Source organism: Pinus tabuliformis, chromosome 2_2 (genome assembly GCF_031772625.1).
Source record: "Pinus tabuliformis cultivar Carrire ecotype Pingquan chromosome 2_2, CPIR1, whole genome shotgun sequence".
Taxonomy (NCBI): Eukaryota; Viridiplantae; Streptophyta; class Pinopsida; order Pinales; family Pinaceae; genus Pinus; species Pinus tabuliformis.
This window is the reverse complement of record NC_142300.1, coordinates 1,130,846,200-1,130,854,428: the sequence shown is the minus strand read 5'-3', so window position 1 is coordinate 1,130,854,428 and position 8,229 is coordinate 1,130,846,200. Positions and strand designations below refer to the sequence as shown.

The 8,229-nt window shown below is 29.9% G+C and overlaps 1 long non-coding RNA gene across 1 annotated transcript; it reads right to left on the bottom strand.

The window, feature by feature from the left end:
• Positions 1-2,227: 2,227 nt before the first annotated feature.
• LOC149197364 (uncharacterized) lies at positions 2,228-3,087 on the bottom strand. The gene is made up of 2 exons (XR_016254184.1): positions 2,696-3,087; positions 2,228-2,592 (listed from the first exon to the last, which is right to left on the bottom strand). It is a non-coding gene; the product is annotated as an uncharacterized LOC149197364 (long non-coding RNA).
• Between the last annotated feature and the right edge of the window lie 5,142 nt (positions 3,088-8,229).

The window sequence follows — 8,229 nt, the reverse complement described above, 5'->3', positions numbered from 1 at the left end:
ACAGCAAGTACCATACATCCCTTCAGATGAGTCCCTTTGAGGTTTTATATGGACGCAAGTGTAGGACACCTCTAAGTTGGAGCGGACCGGAGGATAAGCTGTTACTAGGACCAAATATGTTGGAAGAGATGGAGGGAATGATGAAAAGGGTACGGATCAATTTAAAGGTTGCTTAGGACCGGCATAAGAACTTTGCTAATCGAAAGAGGAGTTTTTGAGAATTCCAAGTAGGAGATCATGTCTACATTCGTGCGCAAGCCAAGCAAAGTACCTTACAATGCGCCGGGTGTGCCCCGATATTGCGGGCCATTTCAAATCCTGGCTCGAATAAGATCGGTGGCTTACCAACTTGCCCTACCCAGCCACATTCGTGTACACAATGTCTTTCACGTTTCTCTACTTAAGAAATATGTGTATGACGCTAATCACATAATCAAATGGCAAGATATATAGGTAAGGCATATATATAGACATTTGATACAATGTACTAGATAACTAGTTAATATCATAACACCTCTTGTTGCTATGTTCAGATCGAACCAGAAGGAGAATTCTTGGTCGAACCGCTTGTTATACTAGATCAGAGAGAATTAACACTGTAGAAACGAGTTATCACCCAAGTTAAAGAGCAGTGGCAACACTATGGACCGGAAGAGGCCACCTGGGAAGATGAACAGATCATGAAAGAAAACTTTCCGGGTCCATTTGCAGGGAAAAAACATAGAAACAATGTTCCATTTTATGGGGGGAAGATGTAATATCCCCCATTTGATGTAAATATTTATTTATTTTACTGCAACCAAACAGACTGTTACTATTTTAAATTATAAACTATTTTTGGAATTTGGTTATGAAAGGATAAATTTTGCAGTTATGAGTAAATACTGTTTCACCAGGTAATTAGTTATGAAGACAATTATTTGTTCCAAAACTAATCCTAGAGTATTTTACTGAGAGGATCAAAAGGATAGGGGTATCTGAGATCAAGAAAAAAAAAGGGAGACTATGCTGAAGGGTCAGACAGTCTGAGAAGGCTATGTCTGGTAAGGACCAGATAGCCAGTAAACATTAAATCTCTGAGGAGAGAGAGAACTCCTGAAGATAGGAGTAGCACGGGGGGAGATTGACCAAATCTGGTAATCTCACGGCAGGGAGGAATTAAGTGCAGATCTTGTTTGTTTTGAATCAATCCAGAGTAGCGTAAACAGATAAGTAAAGAATCTCTGGTATAAGTTATTCATCGCATTCTAGCTTGTCTGTTAGGCTATGTTAATAAATAATGACTGTAAGTGACTATTGAAAACTTATAGACAAGGTCTCTATTTCTTAAAGTATGACGTGAATATCTTATTATTATTTCGTTGAAGAGTAAAAACAGAGTAATGATAGAGAAACTAGAGGAAAATCCTCTTTATAGTTATAGAAAGAACTATTAAAAGATATCATTATTGTTACTATTGTACTTGAATGTAGAAGTAACCTAGAAATGATAAAAATCCCTAACACATAGTAAAAATTGGAAATGATGGAAATCCCTATACATAAAGTCAAAACTGAAAGAAGATAAGATATTCCTATAACATACAGTAAAACTAGTATATGAAAAAAATTCCTGTAAAAGATAAGATTTTTGTAATCATAACTATCACAATAATGGACAAAATTATCTTTTATTCAAATGAAGAGAAATAGTTAGAATAGTCCTTTAACCAAGGGTATTTTTCTCAGGACATGAAGAGATCAAATACATCATAGATTTCATAATTAACTTGGTTCCCAAATGGGAAAACAAAAAAAACATTCCCTTGTAATGTAAGTCGACGCGGAGCAAGCACATTATCTATTTATGCAAAGCCTCACGACTACAAACAAAAAAATTTACGACGACTACAACCAGAGAGACGGGAATCAGAGAAATCTTAACACACAAGTATATAGGAATTATAGTTCTAACCCAAAAACCCTAGCATGTCAAAAGATGAGTCAAGCAGTCTTTGCGTTATTTAAAAAAAAAATAGCAAGAATAGACGAGATTCACATCTGGAAATAGAGTAGATAAAATGAGGGTGAACTCTGAATCATAATAAAACCCTGTATAAGAACGTTGTAGATAAATTTCAATATTCCCAAGTCTCAGCATTCAAATACACAGAAGAAAACGATTCTAAAACCTTACAATTGGAATAAGAAAGACTTGGTCTCCGAAGTATTACCATAACAGAGTTCATTTGTTAAACAGTCTAATTATATGAGAATATAAGGGCAACCAGCTTGCATGAGGGCCAGATCCCTCACTTTCGGCCGAAGCCGTAAGGTTCTTTAAGCCTTGAACAATATTCTGTACAAAATCTAACCATGGAGTTCTGACTCCTACGGACTCAAAAAAATTCCCAATCCATAACTATTACAAACTCGAAATTTCCCATTTAAAATAACTAATACAGACTTATAATTGGACAATCAGGTCTTGAACAACCTGTACTTATAATAGAACTGGAGTAAATTAGAATACCCGAAATGGATACGGAGATTGTAGCCCGATGAAGAGTTTTTCGCAGTCCTAAACCAAACCCTTGTTCCGCAGATCGTTGCCTTGCACCATGACAAGAGAGATGGTGTTAGAACCTGTGACTGCATTAATCATACCAAAAAATGACTATAGCGCTGTAAAATCAAACGAAGGCATGAATAAAACCTTAACATTTGTTCCCTGAAGAAAGTATGCATGTATGCCTTGCCTCTGCCGTCTGTGTTCCTGAACAACGAAGGAGTCTCAAAACCCTCTCTATGTGATCACGATGCCAGAACGAGGAAGGAATAGTGCGGAAAGCCTGATCTACAGGCGGAAGCCAAAACCCAAGTGTTGAGCAGAGCCAGAACCCAAGTGCCGAGCAGAGCCAAAACCCAAGTGTCGAGCAAAGCCAGTGCTCAAGTGTTGAGCAGAGCCAAAACCAAAGTGCAGAGAAGAGCCAAAAACACTCGAAATGAAACAATGACCAAATGGGACCACTCAACCGAGAAATGAATGCCAGACAACCGATGAACCGTTCGATCCAGCCAACGACAGAGAGCTGTTGATGGAGGAGCCGGATTCCGAGAAGCCCAGTTTATATACGGACAGATGGAAAGCCCTCAAGTAGCGAGCAAGTCCCGGACACCAAAAAATTAATACGCATGTGTTCCATGGCAGGGATCGAGATAAAGGTCTGTACATCTAGCGCTTGGGCCAGCCACATACCCAATGTAAATTAATCTCTCAACAACCCAACATTAAAGTCGGAGATTCAATTCATATGCTTGAAATCTTCGTTGAATGAAACATTGTACTAAAATTTATGTTGAATATGATTTCGATAATAGTATGGTAATTATGTAAACAGATCATATGCAATAGTTTAATATTTGAAAAGCACTTTCGCCATAACCATATAATAATTGAGGTCAATGTGTGTATATTAAAAATATATATATATATATATATTTTGTTTATTTGATGGATGTGTTACACATAGGTAGGTCTGTGAGATCGCTCACCGCATCCGGGGCCGTCATTGTCATTTGCCGTGGCACGAGAAAGATCAAAACGTCGATCAACATTATCGTTTGCTCAGTTTCAGTGATGGTGGCGGGATCGTCTCCTGATGTCAGGGAGCCTAATTAATCATAGTTAGCGGCATAGTTTTTGTATTTAACAACTGTTCCTTCCTCATTAATTAAATAATTATTTTTTGTTGAGATGTCGGATTTTACTGATTAATCGTGTCTGGATGTCGGATTTATTGGGTAACTAAACGGAGGGAGAAAGTTAACCTTTTCATATAATGTTTTATTTTGAAATTTTATAATTATTATAAATTTTATAATCTTTTATTTTAAAAAATTGAAATATTATAAATTTTAATCTATAAAAATGTGTGAAATTGAAAATTTTATTTGTAGTGTGAAAATTAGTGGTTTAAATTATGAATTTTTCCATTATATTTTGAAATAAATTGAACAATAACATTAATAAATTTATAGATTTAAAATATTACAATTAAAATGGTGTAATAAAAGTTTAAAAAATCGTTTATAATACTATAATTTATAAAATTAAATAATATTTATAAATTTAAAATATTACAATTAAAATGGTTTAATAAAAGTTAAAAATATCATTTATAATACTATAATTTATAAAATTGAATATTTTTATCATCAAAATTAAAATGATTAATTGTCATATTCTTAAAAAAATTAAAAAAATTATTTATAATATTGTAATTTATAAAATTGAATATTTTTATGATCAAAATTAAAATGATTAATGCTAGTATTCTATAAAGATTTTAAAGGGCAAACATTGTTTGCATATTGTAGTATTCTATATAAATTTTAAAGGGAAACTTTGTTTGCATTGTAGAAATTTGTGAAATACAAATTTTTATTATTATAATTGAGATTTAATCGTCTTATTCTATATAGATTTTAAAGGGAAAATATTGTTTGCATTGTCTAAATTTGTGAAATGAATTCTTTTATTATTATAATTGAGATTTAATTGTCTTATTCTATTAAAGATTTTAAAGACAAAATAAAGTTAAAATTTATGAAATAGAAATTATTAAACCTTATCTGAAATCTATGAAATATAAATTATTATTATTATTATTATAACTGAAGTTTTTTAATAGTGAATTTCTAAAAATTATTGATTTTTATTTTTATTTTTATTATCTAATTCAAAAAAATTTGAAATTTGAATTTCATGTTTGATATATTATTTCATAACAAATCAATTATAAATTAAACTATACTCATAAACATTAAAAAAATATTTATAGAGTAAAATATTTAACATTTCAAATTTAAACAAAATTCATAAAATGATATAAGACCACCTTGACATTTAACATAACCACATAATGAAATCATAAATTTTAAATTATTTTTAAAATAATAATATTGCGAAATTTAAAGTAATGATGTGAAAAAAATATAATATATGATTTTTTTAATGATTATAATATATGATTTTTTTATGATTAATCACTAATCTGTTATAAATGATTTATAATTAGTGTTTAGTTTTTTTTATTGTACTATAAGCATATTTCAAGTTGAATGGATAGTTACACATTCATAAATGTGTGAAATAGTTTATTTAGTTTTGTTTTTAATATATTATACTTTGATTTTTTTTATTGAAAAATTTTAAAAATAATTTTTTTTATAACATGATTAAATACAAAAATATGTTATATTTAAAATGAAAACAATAAACAAATTATCATTTTTTAAGAATTTTAAAATTTTAAAAGTAATCTTAAATTTTTTTATAGAAAGTTATTTATATATTATTATAATTATTTTTTTAAGCAAAATATTAGAGAATTTGGATTTATAATTAAGGAAAATTAGAATTTAAAATAATTTGAATATTTATAAAAATTATTTTTTGGAATAAATAAATTTTATTATTAGCTTAAAGATAAGTATTTCATTTTATTTCATTTTCTTTTTTTTTTAATAATTATGATAACTAGATTAAGGGTTTCTTAAATCCTCGATAGAGCTATTTGAAATTTTATCTCAAACACTGATTTTTAAGCATTAGATCAAATTATTGAGCACCAATAAAACAAAGTTTTATCTGCAGATTTATTTGCAACACTATTTTGTACCCTAGACCACTTCAGGTAAAATTTGTCCTTAAGTGGCAGAGTTGATCATGTTTGATTAGGGAAGGAATCCTCTATCCAATTACATATGAGTTTCACATTTTCTAATTCATATGATAATTTTTATATAATTTATTTTAAATATAATGCTTGAATTTTTTTAGACAGTGTCAAAGGGATGAATAAAAAATCAATTACATAAAATATACAAAATAAAAAAATTTCAAAAACTGCTTCGTTTATGAGTCATTTTCAGAAATGCACTCTTGGTTTTTTAATTTATTTAAATAATGAAAAAAATATTACAAAAAATCTTGTATGCAAAATGATTTTACATTTAAAAAAAAAAAAATTAATATGAAAAACTCAACACTTATCTGCAAAATTTAATTAAAATATATTTTTGCATGAAAAGTAATTTTTTAATATGAAAAAATTAGTTCTCTTTGTGTAGATTATATATATATATATATATGTGTGTGTGTGTGTGTGTGTGTATCTTACACATTTTAGACTAACTTTTAAGGTGTGCAAAGATTTGCAAGGACAAACATTTCATTTAATTTTTTTTTGCAATAACAACAACATATTTCTCCACAGATTAATTTTTTACTCCGAATCAAAATTCATAATGCTTATCCCAATTTTGAGGGTTTCAATTCGATAAAAGAGTAAAATTTTGAAATTTTTAATTTTTAAAAATGTAAATTGTTTTTTTCGAATTGGTTGATGACTATTTTGATGTAGTATAAAATTGAACTCTAAGATGTAAAAATTATATTAAAAAAATAAATAATCTAACAAAAATTATTGGGCAAGTGTCATGGTAATTTAAGTCTTGTTACAATACCCTGGGCTAATTCCATGGTTTATCTTATGCTAAAAAATTATAACTCAATTTAAGGCACTCCATGATGTGAAATCACCGATACAATTCCCCAAATCATAGTGATATATTGGGCATGGTGAAGAGGTAGTCTCATGAAGGTTACAAAAAGAAGAAGCACTTAATACTTACAATATATCAAGATTCTTAACCATGGATATTTACCTCATTTTACCATGGATATTATTAACTTGTAAATAAGCTTTGTTGCAATACCATGAGCTATACCATGGCTTATCAATACCAGTTGCCCAAAAACCATAACTCATTTTAAAATCAAAATGTTTTATAATTATTTTATTTAAATATTACTTTATAACATTTTTATACCAATAATAAAAAATCTAAGTTTAAATTAAATTTTTATATTAATTTTTAATTTATATTAAATTTTATTTTATATATATAATTTAAATTATTCATTACTCTATATATAATTTAAAATTATACATTACTTTTCTCATCAGGGTAATGATGTGGCATATTACGTTTTCTTTGTGATTGCAAACCATATGTTTTTCATCTCTCAAAGCACTTTCATAGCAAACTTAACATTGACATTTCCTTAGCATCTAATTTCATTACTTTAACTTTACTTTTTCATATCGACTTACATCTATGTTTACAGCTGATAGACGTGGTCTATATTGAAATGAACTTTGATTTTTTTTAAATATCACAATCTATAAATGGTCTTGATTTACTAATGTGATAAAATCCTTATCTTACACATTATATAATGGATATTATCTTGCACATTATATAACGGATAAAATTATTGGTTTACGAACAATTTTTCAGTTTCAAACTTCGGCTCAGGTTAGTTTTATAAATTATAATGCTTACAAAGGGAAAATAACCCCTCCACCAATTCCATTCCCGGCTCATCTTGGCTTTACGAATCCTAATGGTTGCACATGGAAAATAACCCTCTACCAATTCCATTCTCTTTTGGTTATTAGATAAACCCGCTGAGATATAGGACCGGTTTGATATCTATTCTATTAGGACCGGATATCTATCCTATCAGGACCGGAATGATATCTATTCTATTTATGAGCTAGTTTGTTGTTTATCAGTTGAGTAATGTATTGTTTCAAAATAAATATGTGGGTACAATTAAAATGATTTAATTCATTGTATTTTACGGGTGAACAAGTGGGATTGAAACTAGTGAAATGAATTGCATAGTGTCAATCATCACTTTCTGGGGCACAAGGTAAGAGGACTTCTTAGGAAGTCACCCATCTTAGATCGCCTATGGCGCTTAACTTTGGAGTTTTCCCTACAATCAAGCACACTTAGTTTGCTACTCGATTTGCAAAACCTTAGCAAATATTGTGTCTCATGAACCATTCAAGTGACCTCCCAAGAAGTCCTGTTACTGGGTGCAAGCCCCGGACGTAATGATTGACGTTATGTGATTCATTTCACTAGTTTCAATCCCACTTCTTCACCCTAGGGTTGACTTAGAATAGGGCCTTGAAAGACCTTTTGTACTTATTTCCTTAGCCCCAGATACTTCGAAAAAAGCAGGGTAGGGGGTTGACTTATTCGCTTCGTTACCTAAGGGTTGATAAGGTAGGTAGTTAGTTAAGAATTCACGTTCTCTCCATTGGCTTATTTTATTTGATGGTGGTCCGTTGGTCTTTAATCTCAAGATCCTCTCCCTCTCCCCTATGG